The 9,677-nt window shown below is 33.8% G+C and overlaps 1 pseudogene across 1 annotated transcript; it reads right to left on the reverse strand.

Annotated features, from left to right (window-relative positions):
- Positions 1–461: 461 nt before the first annotated feature.
- On the reverse strand, positions 462–2,679 carry LOC149851410 (chaperonin 60 subunit beta 4, chloroplastic-like; annotated as a pseudogene). Its single transcript, XR_016432311.1, has 5 exons — positions 2,430–2,679; positions 1,949–2,031; positions 1,372–1,614; positions 952–1,186; positions 462–821 (listed from the first exon to the last, which is right to left on the reverse strand). The product of XR_016432311.1 is annotated as a chaperonin 60 subunit beta 4, chloroplastic-like (transcript).
- Between the last annotated feature and the right edge of the window lie 6,998 nt (positions 2,680–9,677).

A 9,677-nucleotide genomic window follows, 5' to 3' on the forward strand; every position in this document is an offset into this window, starting at 1 on the left:
CAATGAACAAAAGCATGACAAAACAATAAGAGAATCGGTCAAACAATTTACAAAATAAATTGATCAACCATTTCTGCAAATGTGAACTATGTGAAGTTTGTGACCCAAAGGAAGGATAGTTTTACTAACCCTTTCTGCAATGACGAATGGTATATCCTCTTATAGTGATTATAGACGACCACCAAAAGGACATGTACACAAAGAAGAGAAGCATTACATGTACTATTTTCTATTAGCATTAAGAAGCTTTAGCCAAGCATTTACACAAACGGCTATTTTCTATTAGCATTAAGTAGACAAAGGTAGTTAGTTAAGGACCAAGACTCAAAAGTAAACGGTCATGTTCTGAAATTGGGAGGCACTGCAATATCTACTGCATCATGCAAGATCTAATGTCAACAATACACCATTATGCATTTCAATGGCAATATTCTTGCCATAAAGCATCAAAATAAAGCTCTATGACCATCTACAGAATGGAAGAAAGTCCCCTCAAAGAAAATACTAGAGTTGAACAACAAGTTTCACCTTCAAGATGCAGGTATGAAGAGAAGAAATTTGTCAATTGCATATTGAACGGTGACTCAATTAGCTCATTATGCACATAAATGTATGCATAAAGAACAATAATACATGCAAACACTAGAGTCAACTGAAGCATGCATCTCGATAAGAGCATGGATATGGGCAACTCGTTTGTTAATAGCATCTTGAGTGCTCCCATCAGCAACAATCAATGTGGAGTCCTTTGTTATCACCACCTTTTTTGCAGAACCCAGTACTTGCAAGGTTCAGACCCATCTCATCCCTAATTAGCACACCTACAAAATAAAGACAGGTGGGGAAAATAATTGCAACCAAAAGCTAGAGAATATTGATGAATAAAAGATTTGCAGATCAACATGTGAAGAAAAGTACTTTATGATATATAATTTGTGGTGGATCCACTACCTCTAGTCAAGATAGCAATGTCATCCAAGCAGTGGCTTTTCTGCTGCCCAAATGCAGGGGCTTTGATAGTAGCCACTTTTAGCACACCTCTTAATTTGTTCCTAATTATTGGAGCCATTGCTTCCTTCTCAATTCCTTCTGCAACTATCACAATTGGATATTTCTCTCTTGTCGACCCTTCCAGTATTTTAAACACCTCCTTTGCATTGGTAATTTTTTTGTCGATAAGGAGAAACTATAATGAAAATTTTCTATCTCTAGTTATTTTAAGGACATAATCAGTGGGTCATAACATTTACAAAAAAAGATTTATTTCAAATCCTGCAAAGAGCAAAAGGTTGTTTTTGAACAGTTGACAGAATCAAGATGAGTGCATTCGCCTCACAATGAAGTTAACTGCAAAATATTCTGCTCGCATACCTTGCAGTTATGGAATTCACAAGACATCTTTTCATGATCTGTAACAAAATAAGGAGACAAGTAACCACGATTAAAATACATTCCCTCTGCAAACTTCATCTTGTGATCAATACATTTCCCCTTCTCGATCATAACTACACCCTTCCAGCCAACTTTTCTAAGGGCATCTGATATTAGATTCCCTACTACGTAATCATTTCCAGCACTAACTACAGCAACATCTGCTAGTTCATGTTCTCCAACCTGCATGTTGGGTACTCATCTATTTGGACATGCTCCATTAATATACAATCATAAAAAGATGATTACTGTTGGAACATATTGTAAAGGAAATGCTGCAGAATTACTTATAAGCCAATGCAATAATTTATCTCATGGATTGACTCAAAAAAACAAAGACTTGCTCTTATGTAGAATGCAATTCTGATTTATTCAGGCTATTTGGTTAGGCTTCAAGAGAGGAATAATGAAAATTTTATGGACAAGAACAAAGAAATTCTAGTAGCACAGAATCAGCAGCCGAGTACTTGTACCACAATCTGTGATCCAAGAAAACATAAGTTATTATACTGCACACCTCTTTCATCATCAATTTGAGTTCATCTACAAGAACTTTTGTTGTCTTCTCAATTCCACGAGCAATTTGAATTGGATTTGCACCTGCAGCAATAACCTATAAATACTATTAAACTATCAGAGACATGATACAACACCATGGACAAAACAGGAGCACGTAATGCTACACTGATACTTGGAATTTTAAGAAATTTAGAACAACCAATCCTACCAAAGAAAATATACAAGAGAATTGCTGGAATCAACAAGTTGTTTAATGAATGCATATACAAAAAGAAACTTGACATCCATCAAGATTCAACTCCTTGATAAATCTAAACCAGGTAAAATGCAACTCATATTAAAAGCTAGTTTTTTCTTTCTTTTGGTGAAAATCAAATATTAATGCTTCTCAGACGAAACAGATCTCAGAAAACCCTTAAGATTACCAAAAATAGAAAGGAAGTGAGGGGGGTGTGGAATCAACAGTTTTTGCTAATTACCAAAAAATAGCAAGGCAGAGAGACCAAAACAGAGAGAGTACGACAACTCTTCAGGAGCAGAAAGATCTGGTGGCAGCGATATCTGGCGGCCGAGAACGACGAGTCTCCAGGAGTAGCATGATTCTGCAGCAACAAGATCTAACAGGAGAGGAAGGATGACAACTCGATGAATGACTTGATCTTGAGGGAGAGAGAGGACGGTGGTCTGAGAGGCGAGAATGGTGAGAGATGGCGAGAGAGAGAACGGAGAGGCGATTTAGTATCTCCCCAATGGTCGCTAGGGATTCTTGAGGGAGGAGGAAGGGAACGAAGAGGTGGTCTTCACGTGAAGGCAAAAGGGCGAGGAGTTTTTAACTCGCCCTGCAAAAAAATTACGGGAGTAACGTAGTAAGTTGACTTGTAAGTATGGCTTAAGTAGCCGTAGTTAATACTCTGTTTTACCTTTGCCTACTAAAAGTATGGAGAAAGTAATAACTACGGCTTAAACACTTAGTTAAAAGTAAATAAGCCTTACTTAAAAGTTTCAACACCTATTATTAGATATAATTCTTTATTTAAACTATAATTAATAACTAATTTTAATTACGACTTTTAGCCGTTGTAGTTAATACTTCATATCTATTACCTCTTCATTTTACAGTGACACATTCATTTTGTGTAATGTGATTACACCTTATTTGATCTCGACATAAAAATTCATAAGTGTACAACACACATGTAAGTTGATGATCCATGATCCATTAAAAAGATTAAAAGTCACAAAAGTAGTGAAGCAAAGTTAGCTATTATTTTGAAGAAGTGTTATTTTCTAAATTATTATTTGATGCACTTTTTTAGGAAGTGGTTGGTATCGAATGTAAAATAGTTTTCTATGTTTTTAAGTAAGTTTTTTTTTTTTTAATATGGTATGTTACGTGAGTTAGTGGCTCAACCATGTTTCCCTTGTTTTGAGTCCTATAAATATATTATGATTGTTGTAATGTGGATGAGAGAAAGAAGTCAATAAAAATTATATTGTTCTGTTTTATCTTGTTTACAAACTTGTGCTCTCAAGTTTATTTTTTTTCAATAGATTGTGGTATCAGAGCCACGTTCAATTTGGTTGGGTATTCAAGTAAGCTTGTTGCTGAAGCAGAGGTGTGTGTGTTAAGCACAAGTTGAACCTTGGTACAGTAAGTGGAGCAAATTCTAATACTCTATTATGTCAACTAGTACAAACTCAGTTAACCTTTCAAAAACACTGATGTTGATTTTCAATGGTGAAAATTTTGAATTATGGAGCATTAAGATGAAAACTTTTTTTATCTCTCAGGATTATGAGATTTAGTTGAGAATACAAGAGTATAAAAATCAGATAAGAAATCTCGCAAGAAGGATTGAAAGGCGTTGCTAGTATTGTAACAAGTTGTTACCGAAGCAATTTCCAACAAATTGCCAATACAACTATGTCCAAAGAGGTTTGGACGATTCTGAAGCAAGAATTTCACGGAGATAAGAAGGTAACTAGTGTGAAATTATAAACTCTTCATCGAGAATTTGAAACTTTTCCTATGAAAGAAAGAGAGTATGTGTAAGATTTTTTTTCTAGATTTTTTTTCTAGACTTTTTTATAACTATTAATCAAATAAAATTTTTTGGAGAAGTTATTTGTGATAAAAAAAAGTCGTAGAAAAGATGTTGAGAAGTCTTACTACTAAATTTGATCACATAGTAATTGCAATTAAAGAATCCAAAGATTTGATGTCTTATTCTTTTAATGAAATGATGGGTTCTCTGATAGCACATGAGACTCGTATAACCAGGTCAGAAGATAAGGCACTTGAGCATGCATTTCAATCTAAAATTAAAATCTTTAGCAAAGAGAAAGTGAGTAATGTCACTGGTGATCAAAGGAATGGATTCAAAGGTCGTGGTAGAGGATCTTATAGAGTCGATTTTTGTGGTCATGGAAGGTCTAGTTTGAACAATTACAAGCAATGCAATGATAATTAAAAGCATGACTATAAAAAAAAACAATATTTTCATTGGAAGAAATTCGAACATATTAAAGAAAATTGCTTTAAAAAACTTAAACAATAAGTAAATATTGTAGAAGAGGATTCTAACTTATTTTCTATCTGTGTTAATGTAAATGATTGCAAAAATAATGCATGATTTTTAGATAATGGTTTCATAAATCATATGACATGCAAAAGAGATTTTTTCAAAGTCCTCGATGAATCAGTGAAATTGCATGTATGGTTGGGAGATGATAATCAGGTAGAAGTAGAAGGCAAATGTAATATTGCAGTCAAAACTAAGTTGGGTAAGGAGAAATGGATTCATGATGTTTAATTTGTGTATGGTTTATCTTACAATTTATTAAGTGTAGGCCAATTAATTCAAAAGTATTATTTGGTTTATTTTCATGATGGTATGTGTGAAACTAAAAACAAGAAAACCAGATTACTTGTTGCTAAAATTCAGATGCTTCAGAACAACATGTTTCCTATTAAAATTCCAAACATTGATAGTTGTGCATTTGTAGCAAATGATAATGATTAGTCAAGTTGTGTCACCTAAGGTATGAACATTTGCATTTTAATGGCTTGAAGTTGTTAAGTTAGAAAAATATGGTACATGGGTTACCATCTATTTTTGTATCCGACAAAGTACGTCAAGGTTGTGTATATAGAAAACAAAATAAGTTACTATTTTCAATTGGAAAGGCATCGAGAGCAAGAAGACCACTTGAACTTTTTCATGCTAATATTTATGTAGTAGTGAGAACATTATTATTGAATAAAAGTAAATATTTTTAACTATTTACTGATGATTTTTCTTACATAAGAATTAGATGCCTTTGAAAAATTAAAGAATTTAAAATGTTTGTTGAAAAAGAAAGTAGGTATGTGATAAAAACTCTTTGTACGGATAGAAGAAAATTTTTATCTGATGAATTTAGTTTTTTTTTTTGCAAGAAAAATGGTGTTTGCAAGCAGTTTTTTGTGAGAAAATGCCTCAGCAAAATGGTGTTGTTGACAGAAAGAATAAAATGATTGTTGAGATGGCACAAAGTATGATGATTGAAAAAAAAATTCAAATGGTTTTTGGGTAGAGACCCTAGCAAAACATTTGTATATCTTCTCAATATATCTCTAACAAAAGCAGTGCAAAATAAAACACCTTATGAGGCATGGTGAAACAAAAGGCCCAATATAAGTAATTTACGTATTTTGGGTGCATTGCATATGCCTTAATTTATGGTTCTGAATGGTTAAAGTTGGAAAGAAAAAGTGAGAAATGCATTTTTGTAGGTTATATTAGTGAAACAAAAGGTTATCGTTTATATAATCCTGCCTCTAAGAAACTAATCACTAGGCAAGATGCTATTTTTTGTGAAGATAGTTATAGGGAATGGAATGAAGATAAGATTCAGCATGTGCCATTTGTTGAAGATGAATAAAAAATGACAACATCAGAGAATGACGTGTTGCCCACTTGTTAAATATAGAAAAGTCATGCTTAATGTAGAATTGAAATTACACTTGATTCTGACTCTCTTGCAAGAAAGCATGTGGATGAGCTTTTACTCTTTTAGTTGTTGAACCATCAAGTTATGATGAATCATGTAAAGATGATGACGAAAAAAGACAATGCAAGAAGAAATATTGGTGATAGAAAAAATAGATCATGAGAATTAGTGGACTTGCCACATAATAAAAAGGCCATTGAGGTGAAATGAGTATATATATTCAAACATGATGCTGCTGAAAAAATTCAAAAATATAAATCAAGACTAGTAGCTAAGGATTATGTTCAAAAGTATGAAGATTTTTTTGAAACATATTCACCTGTTGCTAGATTTAAAACTATTTGAATAATTGTAACTATTGCAGCACAAATGAAATGTCATGTTTTTTAGTTTGATGTTAAATCAACTTTTCTCAATGGCTATATAGATGAAGATGTATATATAAAGTAACCTGGTAGAAAATAAAGAGAAGGTGTATAAGTTGAAGAAGGCATTGTATGGCCTCAAGGAAGCTACACGTGCTTGATTCATATTTTGTCAAGAATAGTTTTTGAAGGAGTTAAAGTGAACCAACTTTGTATGTGAAGGTGAATGAAAATGATACCCTTCTTATAAGTATATATGTAGATGATATCATCTACACCGGCACCTCGTGTACATTCATTGGTGAATTTAAAAAGTGTATGATGAATGAGTTTGAAATGATTGATTTACGCCAACTGAATTTTTTCTTGGTTTACAAGTCTAACAAACAGATTAAAGAATTTTCATTTTTTAGGAAAAATATGCAATGAACATGCTTAAAAAATTCAATATGAAAAATTGTAAAATGTGTTCCATGCCTATGAATATATATGAAAAGTTGACCCTGAATGATGGAACACCTAAGGCTAATGAAAAATATTTCAGGAGCTTGATTGGTTGTTTAATGTACTTGACTCACACTCATGTGAATATCATGTTCTCAATTAGATTGGTTTCAAGATTTATGCATTGTCTATCAGTTCTTTACTTAGGTGCAGCCAAACGTATCCAACATTACATCCAAGCAACCTCTAATTATGGAATATGGTATAAACCAACCACTAATTTAAAATTATATGATTTTACTGATTTGTTAATCCTAAACAAATTTATAATATAGGAATATTTGACTATAAGTCTCGAATGACTGTTAAGACCAATGAGTTAGATGTCGTCCATACATTATGTCTTATATTCTTACAAAATTTTATAGGCTATATAATACTTTTAGGAGAAAGATATAAAACTTTACTCCAAAATCTAAGATGTCCAACCCAAACACATTTTAGATTGTATACAGATACATTTTTATCCAGAGTTATGGAATTAGCATATTCTAAGATGGGTTACCTCATATATTTAAAAAAAGGTTAGAAAAACTCCTAGGGATAAAAATGATTGTGTCTCTATAAATTACAATCAATATATTTATGAACATTTAATCAATACTTGTGTCCACAAAGAGTTAGCTTTATGTAATGACTCGGAGTTAAGAAATCAAATAAAGAAACAAAGGCTCACAAAAAAACGCTAATTAGGAGAATTTTAGTATGAGCAGATTTGCCTTTGGATTTGGATCAGGATCTATTTCCTAGAGCTCAAAAAAACAAAATTTAGTTGCGTTGTCATCATCTGAGGCATAGTACATTCAGTATCTGCATCCGCATGTCAAGTCAAATATTGTTCTCCCGACGATCAAGTTGCAGACGGCTTTACCAAATCACTCCCATATCCAAAAAAATTAAATTCATATCCAAATTGGGAGTATTTGTATCATCGCATAAAGGGAGAGCAGTGTAAGTTGATGCTCCACGATCTGATCCATTGGGAAGATTGAAAGTCACAAATGTAGTGGAGCAAAATTAGCTGCTGTTTTGAAGGAGCATTTTTTGCTAAGAAATTATTTGATACAACTTTTTAAGAAGTTGGTATCCAATGTGCTCTATGTTTTTAAGTAGCAGTTTTTTATTTTTAATATGGCATGTTACATGGGTTAGTGGCTTTGTTTTGAGTCTTATAAATCATTGTAATGTGGGTGAGAGAAAAAAATGAATACAATTTTTACTGTTATGTTTTATCTTGTGTAAAAACTTATGCTCAAGTTCCTTCTTTCCAACCACACACACACACACAGAGAGAGAGAGAGAGAGAGAGAGAGATGTATAATTCAAATGGTGAGCAACTGGATTCAGATAAAAAAATAGTATTGTACAAAAAAAATGACTACTTAGTTTGCTAGTCTAGTTATATGAATAAAACTCTATTTGACACTAAAGAGTTTCAGTTTCTTTTTTTCAATTCTGGCTTTTCCACAAATACAAGAATAGGTTAGGGGTGGCAATTTCTGACATGACCCGCCAACCCGCCTCTTAGGCGGGTTCGGGTTGGGCTTAAGCCAACCCGTTCAATAAACGGGTCGACCCGCGTAACCCGTTTATTAAACAGGTCGGGTTCGGGTTGGGGGTATGCCAACCCGCCAACCCGTATGCCCGATCCGTCAACCCGCCAACCTGAAAACCCGTTTACCCGACCCAACCCATTTATTAAATGGGTTGGCGGGTCGTGTCGGGTTACCCGTTTATTAAACGGGTCGGGTTCTTGTTTGCCACAGCCGACCCTTTTAATAAACGGGTCGGGTTCGGGTTGAGGTATGCTGACACACCAACCCGACCCGCCAACCCAACCCGATTGCCACCCCTAGAATAGGTCCTGGATCCCTGCCACTTACTACCAGATTTAGATTCTGTTGGGCCCGGGTGGAAGTTTTAGCCTCATGTCACTCATTATTTTGATTGACTTCATTGATTAGACACTCGGCTTGGATCTAGGTATTAATAATTCTTATATAATTGGGTTTAGCTAAATCAGATTTAGACTCGGTAGGGAAAAGGGCAACACAGAATCCGGATCTGATTAGATGAACAAATATAATATGGAGGTCATTTTTGTGTAGCATCGCTCCAGGCCTAGCATGCAGCTTCACTTCTCTTGTCCATCCATCTCAACATTTTCTTGAGATGGACATCCAACTCATTGTAAGAAATGTCAAATTGAATGGCTGCTTGATGTAAACCTGGTAACAGATTTACTGAGAAAACTACCTCTATCAACTATTCTTACACAACCAAACTATGAAAACTAAAAATTTAATATCAGCAATTAAATTGAAGAAAAATACTCAAAATTCATCCATAAACCAACCATCTACAAATCCACATAGCATATATTTATAAGCAACTAATAAAAACCCTAATCATATGTGGATCATGGATATATCTGATATCCAAACTGAACCCAAACAAACAGAAAAAAAATTGGATCCACAAAGTGGATCCTAGACTGGATTGCTTTGCTCATGCTCCTGAATCACTGCTGGACACGCTGCTGCATATTATGCAAAGACTTTATTTTATACATAATTAGGTTGGATTCTTTTTTGTTTTTTTGAGAGGTGAATCTTTATTTAGTGTTTAGGACTGGTAGCTGTTAGGTTAGATTATCCATTGGATTTGGATTCTCAGTTTGGTTTCCAGTTTAAATCTGCATACATATGGGTAACTGGAATATGTAAACCAGCAAAATATGTAAATTGATATGCACCAAGATTTCCATAGTTTTTTTTTTTTTTTTACCTTACAGATGCTTGGTTTTATAGAAACAGACTCTTAGATCATCCGATTACGATGTATAAGAAGAATCTTTTAAAGTTT

This window comes from Nuphar pumila, chromosome 1, assembly GCF_984573655.1.
Source record: "Nuphar pumila chromosome 1, dmNupPumi1.hap1.1, whole genome shotgun sequence".
Classification (NCBI taxonomy): domain Eukaryota; kingdom Viridiplantae; phylum Streptophyta; class Magnoliopsida; order Nymphaeales; family Nymphaeaceae; genus Nuphar; species Nuphar pumila.